Source organism: Anastrepha obliqua, chromosome 6 (assembly GCF_027943255.1).
Source record: "Anastrepha obliqua isolate idAnaObli1 chromosome 6, idAnaObli1_1.0, whole genome shotgun sequence".
Classification (NCBI taxonomy): Eukaryota; Metazoa; Arthropoda; class Insecta; order Diptera; family Tephritidae; genus Anastrepha; species Anastrepha obliqua.
In genome coordinates, this window is record NC_072897.1 from 28,245,756 (window position 1) to 28,255,192 (window position 9,437).

The 9,437-nt window shown below is 38.9% G+C and overlaps 1 long non-coding RNA gene across 1 annotated transcript; it reads left to right on the forward strand.

The window, feature by feature from the left end:
- Positions 1-7,969: 7,969 nt before the first annotated feature.
- LOC129250817 (uncharacterized) lies at positions 7,970-8,736 on the forward strand. The gene is made up of 3 exons (XR_008582811.1): positions 7,970-8,300; positions 8,363-8,418; positions 8,482-8,736. It is a non-coding gene; the product is annotated as an uncharacterized LOC129250817 (long non-coding RNA).
- The last annotated feature ends 701 nt before the right edge of the window (positions 8,737-9,437 follow it).

Consider the following 9,437-nt stretch of genomic DNA (forward strand, 5'->3'; position numbering starts at 1 on the left):
ATAGAGGCGCGGAATGCACTCTGTCCCCACGCGCGCCTACGTGGCCGCCTGTGCATGCGGTTAAAATGATCACCAAAGTTAATTTTTTACGAAAACGTGCGATTTCGAGCGAAAATCATTGAATACTCCAGATTCAGACCACTTTACTGAATATATAATAAAAAGCGTAGAAATACCGCGGACACCAATGGACCAAAAAGTATTTTCAAGATCTTTCAGTAATTTAGGTTAGAAAAATGTTTTTTCAGGCCAACTTTGACACTAACATTTTATACACAGACACAAGTTGAATTTCATATGAATAAGAAAATTTTGCAGTACATACCATCAGTACCACTCCATTTATACGGAATGAATAGTTGCACTTGAAATATAAATCACGTGCACTTGAAAATATCGATATTTTGTGGCTATTGAGTGACATACAAATGTTACGCGGCGGACAAGATTAAAGAGTGCGAGGACGCTCGAGATGTCGGGAAAAACCGGTTTCTCCATAGAATAGCATACACAGTGGCCATCTAGATGAAAATGAGTTACTTTGGAACGAATTTCTACCTTGCCATTTTCCGACTTTTGGCCAGGTTTTCCGGCATTTCCGCCACTGTGCATGGCCTCTTTTTTACTCTCCACGATTGAGAGTCCACCGACGCCTAAGAAGTTTCACTTCAAAAATTTCATTTGCTAACGGTGGAAATATTTGGAAAAATTATGGTAACTGTTGTGCAACGAAATCAAAGCGTAAACTTATCTCATTTGAGATATATTATACAAAAAGGTGGGTGGAAACTGCAAAAGTTATTTAGTTGAAACATAATTGAAAACTTAAATTTTGTGGATACACGAATTTTACGTGAAAGATTAGATTGTATAATATTTACGACGCTTGCCATTAACCCGAAGGAATAAACTTTTACAAAAACAGCTAGCGCTTTTAAATTTCTTAACCGATTTTTAAATTAAAACAAACACATTATTAAAAGAAATATTAATTTACAATGGCGACACAAATTTTCGAAAAGCAGTTCCTCTACAAAAAAAGATAGCTGTAGTCTTATAAGCTTCAGTTTGCAGTATTCTTCTTGAATTCTGTCGTGATACCTGGAAAATCTTTGAATCTACACAATTTGTATCATTCCCACTGACCAGAGAAAAAGGCAAAGAAATGGTTGATGGATTTGAAATTTTAGGTTTTCCGGAGTGCATGGAAACAATTTAAGTGTTATTACTAACCCAATAATTTTTATTAGATGGTTGTCACACAGAAGATGGCTCCAATAATTAATTATACAATTCATGATTATCACTAAGTCGTAATCACAAACTATATAAAGGCTGATATTCTTCAAGGATGATCGATTATCAGGTTTGGCAATCCGAACCCAAAAAAGAGAGTAACTTCGGCTGCCGCGTAACAAGGCAGCCGAATCCTTCTTGACATAACGTCAATCCAACGTGATCCGTTATTCTCTGCAGCTGCGTTGTCCTCGATATCCAGCTCTGGCGCTATCGTGCGCCATGTTAACATATGATCGGTGCTCAGTACTCCACTATAACGCCGCCTGAAAACCTGGAAACGCCTGGCAAATCTATCGCGATGTTACGGCCGTAGTTCAGCACTTTTGTGATCATGTAAGGACCTTTGAAAGCTCGATCTAGCTTGCGAGTCCCCAGTCGATGCTGATACATGATCGATGACTACCAAATCTCCTGCCTGATAATTGTGAATCTTGAGACGTTTTTCGTCATATCTTTCATCCATTTCTGCTTCTCTGCCAAAATATTTGTAGCGGTTTCTTTGCTTTTAACCTCGGGATCTCCATTATCGTCAACTTTATCATGAAACTTCTTTTATTCGATTTTGGTGATATTCTGGGACAGAATTTGTTTAAACCTTTGTCACCAGCTGTTGCTGCGAATGCAAGCTGCACTGTGTTATCGGTCATCCTGTACCACAACTCTTGGATTCTTTCTCTGGATCACAAACAAGAGAGAATAGTCCTGTTAATTCGTTCTGCCTGACTCTTGGCCCTTGGTGAATGAGGGACTGGCTTAACATGAAGGATGCCATACCGGTTGATGAAAGCAATCCCCTATATGACGTTATCTGGAGTGTTCGACCAAAGAGGACCAAAACCTCCTCTAAAGACACATCCTGCGTCCTGGTGTTCCTTACGGTTTCCCATATTGAATACTTCGATCAACTGAAGATGACGACCAGCACATAACAGTTGTCTCTCTTACTCCTCGGATCCTCGATATCTCCGCGACATGAAGTTGATTTTCAGACTCAGAACAGTCCTTACAATCTGCAATGCATGACTTAACGTACCGGCGAATCCGTGGGAACAAGAACGCTTTATTGAACTTTTAAATGATCTTCTCTAGCGCGAAATGACCTACATCGTCATAACATGCCTTCACTATACGCCATCCTTTTACCTGATGTAACAACCGGTATTTGTCAGTATAACTAACTTAGACTGTTCTTCTACTTTACACATTAGTCAATCTTTTTTCACTGTGTAGGCGGTTTGTAGTTGCTTCTTGGTCGACTCTTTCCCTTGTTGTTTCCCTTTTAAAATTTGTATTATCGACTGTAAAGGGTTTTCCAACAACAGATGTTATGAATGAGTTGATTGCGCTATCGAGAGATGATTAACGATTTTTTATGGCCGGAGTTGGATGGTATTGATTTGGACAACGTTTATTTTCAACAATACGGTGCTACCTGCCACACAGGCAACGAAACCATTGATCTTTTACGGGAAAAGTTTCTGGACCGTGTTATCTCTCGAGGATGTGATCACAATTGGCCACCGGGATCTTGTGACTTAACACCTTGTGACTTTTCTCTTTGGTGCCACGAGAAAGAGAAGGTCTACGTCAACAGCCCAGGGTCGATTCAAGACCTCAACGATGGAATTCGTGAGGCTATCGAGGACATAGGGCAGCCACTTTGCAATTCGGTTATGAAAAATTTCATGAAAAGGATATTGTCCTGTAAGCGTTGTCGTGGTGGTCATTTACCTATTAACGGCTTACCTTCCTCTCTATAATGAAAGAAACATCCGATCATGTATATTCAAAAATATTTTTCTTTGAATATCCAAATAACACCTCTACTTGGAAAACCCTTTAGTTTCAGATCTTGCATTTGCACGACATAAGTCCAATCTGAATTATATGCTACGTTACTGACCTGCATGACCTTCTCTGCGATTGGCTGCGGTTTTGTACTCCTTCTATCCGACGTCTGCTCAGCAAATCGACATGGACCATTCCTATACCCGCTCGATGTTTGCATGTGAAATCGGATTCCTGGGAGCTCAGCCACCATTTTGCTTTAGATTAAGTTGAAGTGGTTGGCCTGTGGGACACAATCAGACTCATAACCCATTGTGATGCCGCGTGGAGAACTTGTCCTTATCTCTCCTAAAACCATAGTGTGCTTTTGAAAAATTTTAGAATGTCCCTGATTTCTGCAGATTTGAGATCTTCCAATTTATTAAAAAGCGTCTACCTAGAATAGTAAACCTACGTCTGGATTGAGCAGTACAATGGCACAAAAGGCGCGAGATCGTCTCTTCCTCATTCATATAACTTCTGCAGAAGCCATGTGTTTGCACACCCATCCTCTGGGCTTGCATCGTGCCTACCTATTAGGTAGTACCCCTTATAACTGAAATCAGTATGGTAAGACTGTGCTTATTTTGGCTTAGCAGAAATCCAGTGCGTTTAGCATTAAGAGTCGACCATCATTGTCGGGTGATTCTGCAGGTGGTTTTATTATGCCATTTTTCATTCGCTGCTCTTTCGATTTCCTCCAAAATAAGTAGCTTATATGTTAATAAGGTTATGCGTATGTCGTTATTTGTATACTCATCGCTCAATATGGTACCGAGTCTCGCTAGTTCATCGGCTTTGCAGTTACCTTCAATATCGCAACGGCCAAGAACCCATGTTACTTTTAGATGAACTGACTCAGCCATCTCATTAAGAGATTGCTATACGAGTCAGTAAATGTGCTGTGGTGTTGCAGTCTGTAAATACTGTGAACATTGTACCTAATGGAATATATAATACATATCTAGCGTTTCCACGATGACCAATACCCCTAGCTCATGGCCAGCGTATTTGCTTTGCGCTACGCCACATTGACCGTAGTTGTATTGAATCAGTCTGTTAACCTTTCCACTGTTTGGTCGAATGCCCTCTCCGCTACTTATATGACTTAAAAAGTTTACCGTAGTTGCCATGAATGCACGTTCATATGACTTCAAAGTCATTACTGGCCTCAGAAAATATTCCAATGTCTGTTGGTGTTGCAATGATTACCATTAACACTATCTCCATGGTGTTGCACCGTACTAGCCCCAATAAATCTTCCGAAAAACAGTGGTCATATTGCTTAAGTAACCATTGGAGCTCTTTCGCATCATCCGCGAGAAGCATGTTAACGATGTTCGTTTCGGATTTCACCTCTTACACCTTCATAACTCCTAACTCTAAGATTACCTTCATATCCTCGCAACATAACATTACTCAACCAAAAATACCTCATTCGGCATATACTTTTGAGGCACTACCTGAAGTTGTCCTCTAATATTTTGTCCGTCCTTTCCGAATTCGACTTCTACCATGTCATAAGTTTCTACCCCTTTACGCCCAAAAACTTGGATGCCTCGGGTCGTCTTCGGGCACTGTAATGTTGGATATTAATGATGAGTAACTGCGGGTGTAAGCGCCAGTTATGCCTATCTAATGCATCACGGGGTCTCAGTGACTTACCCACCATTTTTTCTAAATATTTTGACAGTCCTCCGCATAATGCCCATATTTTCTAGATTTGTATGTGAACATTTCACTGCATTATGTCCAACATCATTACAATTAACAACTTGCATAAGCGGTTATACTAATTGCTAATACCGTCCAAGATAAGTTGGCATTGTTTGAACCCCCAATAACGAGCATCTCACGATGCACATCCCCCATGTTTACACTTATTGGAACGCTGTACCTTAAACTTCCGACAAAGTTTTGTCCCGACCTGAACACTAGGCGACACTCAGCCTACTGGCGTGCCGTGCCTGTCCAAGAACTAGTTTGTTGATAACTGGCCTTTATGTGGGTCAACATCTGGTTGCATGCCGATGTCCGCCATCGACTTACTTTTGCAAAGTTGAGACTTGTACCTCGCGTCTCTCATATTTGTATTTCCGTCAGCCCCCACTTTTACCCCGAATACTTGTTTCTGCTTGTCTAGGCGTCAACCACACTCCACTGTTAAAAATTCATAATTTTTCGCTATCGATTTACTCTTGCCTTTTCTCTCTCTCTATTTTCGACTTTTTGTATGAAATTGAAGTATGCACACTTATAGGCCCGTCACAATTGGTCCGTTGCGGCAACGAATTTGACTGACAGCAAAAGAGGTTATGTGAATTTGAGTCGAAGGCGCCACATACGTGCCGTAAGCCATGCCGGAATGCATAAAAACTGGCAACTTTCCCATTTTGCCGTACGGTAATTGCGGTGAAAACGAAAATTGTTTAAAGAAGAACAATTTTGTATCACGCAAATTTTTATCGATGTTGTCTTTTATTATATCAAATTAATTGCGGAATAAATGAATTTAAAAGTAATTGTGTCAATGCAAATGACCCCTTATCTTTTCGATGAGGGCTTGAAAGTGTAGAGAAAAGGCTAGACTCATCCAAAATGTTCTCGAAAATGAGGCATACTCATTTTTATACAACTAAAACTAATATACAACTAAACTAACTCAAACTATATTAAATAGAAGAAATGTCACATTAAATAACAGTTTCATTTCTTCATAACTTCTTCTTCTTCCTCTTTATTTAAGATTATATATATATGTATATAATTGGCGCGTACACCCTTTTTGGGTGTTTGGCCGAGCTCCTCCTCCTATTTAATTCTTGTTATTTACAACGAAATTTCTCTTAATGTTAGAAATCTCTCCATTAGAATATACGATTCTTATAATTATACAAACAATTTTATAGGAAACAGTATAATACATACACACAATTCAATTCTTTTGTGATTCGGACGTCCAGCACTCATGCCATCGTTTCGGTGGTCTATTGGCTATTGGTTTAGTCTCCATAGCGATTCTGACTATACAGTCAGCTACCAACTCTTTACAGGTTTTTGCCACTCTTTCTGACGTATGCGGCTCCATTTGCAGATGTCTTGAACATCACATAATGAACGGATGTATTCGTTCCTGATATGATCAAGCCTTGTGCACCCACAAACCGCTCTGAGCGTTTGCATTTTTGTGGTGGATACGCTGTTGTGGATACGCTGTGTTGTGGTCGTATCTGAACGGGTTTCGACTGTATATGTATGTCATGATAGGGCGGACACATGTTTTGTATATACGGTTTACTCCTAAAACTCATGTTCTTATTTCTCCACACAATATCTCTCACGTACCCAGAAATTCGTGCTGCTTTTGTTGCTTGCGCTTTGCCTCCTCCACCAAATCGCTATCCGATGTTATTGTCGATCCCAAGTACTGAAAACTCGTGAATTGCTCTCTACTTCGCTCATACATGACCAGTTTACACCTCAACGTTTGTTTCGACACGGTCATGGCTTTTGTCTTGCTTTACGAAATTTGCATTTTAAACTTCTGCCGATTACCTGAAAATATATAATAGTCTTCGCGCATTACCTTCCGTATCGGCTAAAATCACAGCATCATCTGCATTCTTTACACTGGTTTTACAGTGAAGATGATCTCATCCATAATGATATTAAATAGAACTGGGCTTAAACTGTCGCCCTACCTGATGCCTGTAGATATAGGTATTTTTGTAGATTTTTCATTATTTGTACTTATGAAGGTACTATTATTTTTGCTGATATCCTTAACAAGTTATATTCTATTATTCTGTTATCAATGTTTTGTTTTCCTAATTGGTTAAGGACGTCTGGTAACCGTATTTTGTCAAATGCTTTCGTCAAATCTATACATATATAGAGGCTTATTGTGTTCGATTGCTTTTTGGGTTAACTGTCTTATGACAAATACGGCATCAATTGTTGATCGGTTTTGGCGGAATCCCTGTTGTTCGTCATTAAACCCTGTCTTATTTATCTCATTAGCGATAATTTTCGTAAGGAGCTTAAGTGTCCTATTTCAAAATGTTATTTCTCTGTAATTATTCGGGTTCTGTTAATCCCCTTTTTTATGAATAGGAATTGTCGAGCTTTCAGACCATTCGTCAGGTATCCTTTTAATTTCCAATTTTTTCTGCGCTCCATAGAGGTCGTACTCCATACCAGCTGAGAACTGTTCCCAATGTGCTCTTTTTATTGCGCTTACTTCTTTGTTTACTGTACTAAGAACGTTTTTGTATTCATAATACCACAAAGATTTTTGTCGAAACCGTAAGTAAGCTTGTTTTTTCTTTGAGGCAAGAGTTTTAACCTCTGGGGTAAACCAAGGTTTTGTATTTTTTGCATTAGTTTCAATTGCAGCATTGATAAAATTCTCTTTTAATATGAGCCATGCTCCGTTTACGGTCATCTTTTACCTATCGGATTATTTTAACTTTTTCTGACCGTTGCTGATAAAGATATTGCGCAGAACGATCTCTTAAGCTTTCTATGTTAAATTTTTCAGCATCGCCGAAAGCAGTCTTTTTGTATTTTTGGACAGCGAATCATAATTTCATTAAGACAACATGGTGGTCTGTCCCTACATTTGCTGATGTTGGCGATCTTATATCTAAAATCGTCGAGGGATTCACTTTGGAATTTGATAAAATAAAATCTATTTTGGAGTTCATGTCGCTAGAATTTGAAGATGTGGTTTTATGTTGTTGCTTATTATCGTAAAAGGTATTGTTTATACGTAGCTGATTTTGTAAACATAAAACATCATATGCGAGCATTAAAATCGCCCATTATAAATATTTCCTCCTGCTTTAGAATGCCACTGATGATTGCTTGAAGCTTCAAATAAAAATTCTTCTGATAACATTTTCATAAATTATTATATTCATACTCATTAATGGCAACCATGAGTTCATTTAGTTAAATTGAAGCGGGTCGCTCGAAAGAAGAAACGAATGGTCACGACATTCTATTTTCGCGACAAGTGAGAGGACTGACTACATCACCCCGATGGTAACATTCAAGAGGATTTTCGTCCCCCTCTTCCCATCTCAGGAGGAATGGAGTGAAGGATTCTCGCTGAACAGCTTCGACAATACAGTCTATATACATGGCTAAAATATATTGTGGTGTTGGAGCAGGTAAATATTCTCATAGACTTAGAATTGAAAATTCTATACATCTTGCTTAAAAAACACTGCAGGCATTACAGGCATTACAGTGTCTTCCAAGCAGAAGTATTGGAAATCGGGGAAGCTTGTAAGTTACTAATCGCAGATTTTACTTTTAAATGCAATATCGCTATCCTTTCGTATGGCAAAGCTGCAATCCAGGCACTAGATTCGGCTATAACAACCTCTAAACTGGTGGAACAAAATAGGAATAGCCTTAACACCTTGAGTGAAAACCATACCGTTACTTTAATCTGAAACATTGGAATACTGAAGGTACCGAAACGGCAGATGAACTGGCAAGAGAAGAATTTGCCATGAATAACGTTCATGCAGAATCGGTATTCACACCAATTGGTGCAATCAAGAATACAATTTCGTCAAAATACCTTAGAGGAGCGGGTTGTAGATGGCGAGACCAGACGACGTGCAAAATTAGAAAAACTTTATAGCCCACTTACAACTTCAAACAAACGTCAACATTGGCTTTTGATATGTCAGGGAACACGCAGCCAAAATGGGCACCTTTCACAACACACACTGCCACAGTTGTAAATAACCAGAGAAAAAGGAAAGGATTTTCCATTTCCTCGGTGAATGCTCTGCCGTATGGAAGTAGAGAATGCCAACCTTGGGCAAACCACTGCTCGAGATTCTCGAGACGTCAAAAACCTAATAAAGTTCTTAAACTGCACAGACTGGATATAATCATGCAATAATTAACCGTTAAACAAGTTATTAGCGAGGATGTGGCAACAAAACGGTTCGGAAGCGCTAGTTGAATCCTGGATGAATCACCACTTTAACCAAGCAACAATTAGTTCCATTAGAGCAAGTTTCTTTTTTCTTTATTTACTTGCTTCAAGTTTTTATTGCTCTTCTATATTTCACATTTTATTTTTGGAAATTTTTCAAACTTTTAACAAACTTGTTTTATTTTTTAGGCTTGCGCACCGTAGAAAATGGATGATCAGTCAACGATAACTTGTGCGGCGAAGAACTTACTTCTATTTTATTTCCTGCATCTGGATCTGCCTGACTATTGTTACACTGGTATCTAATGAAGATTAAATAAATACATGAAATGTTTTTGACTTTGCAATACAA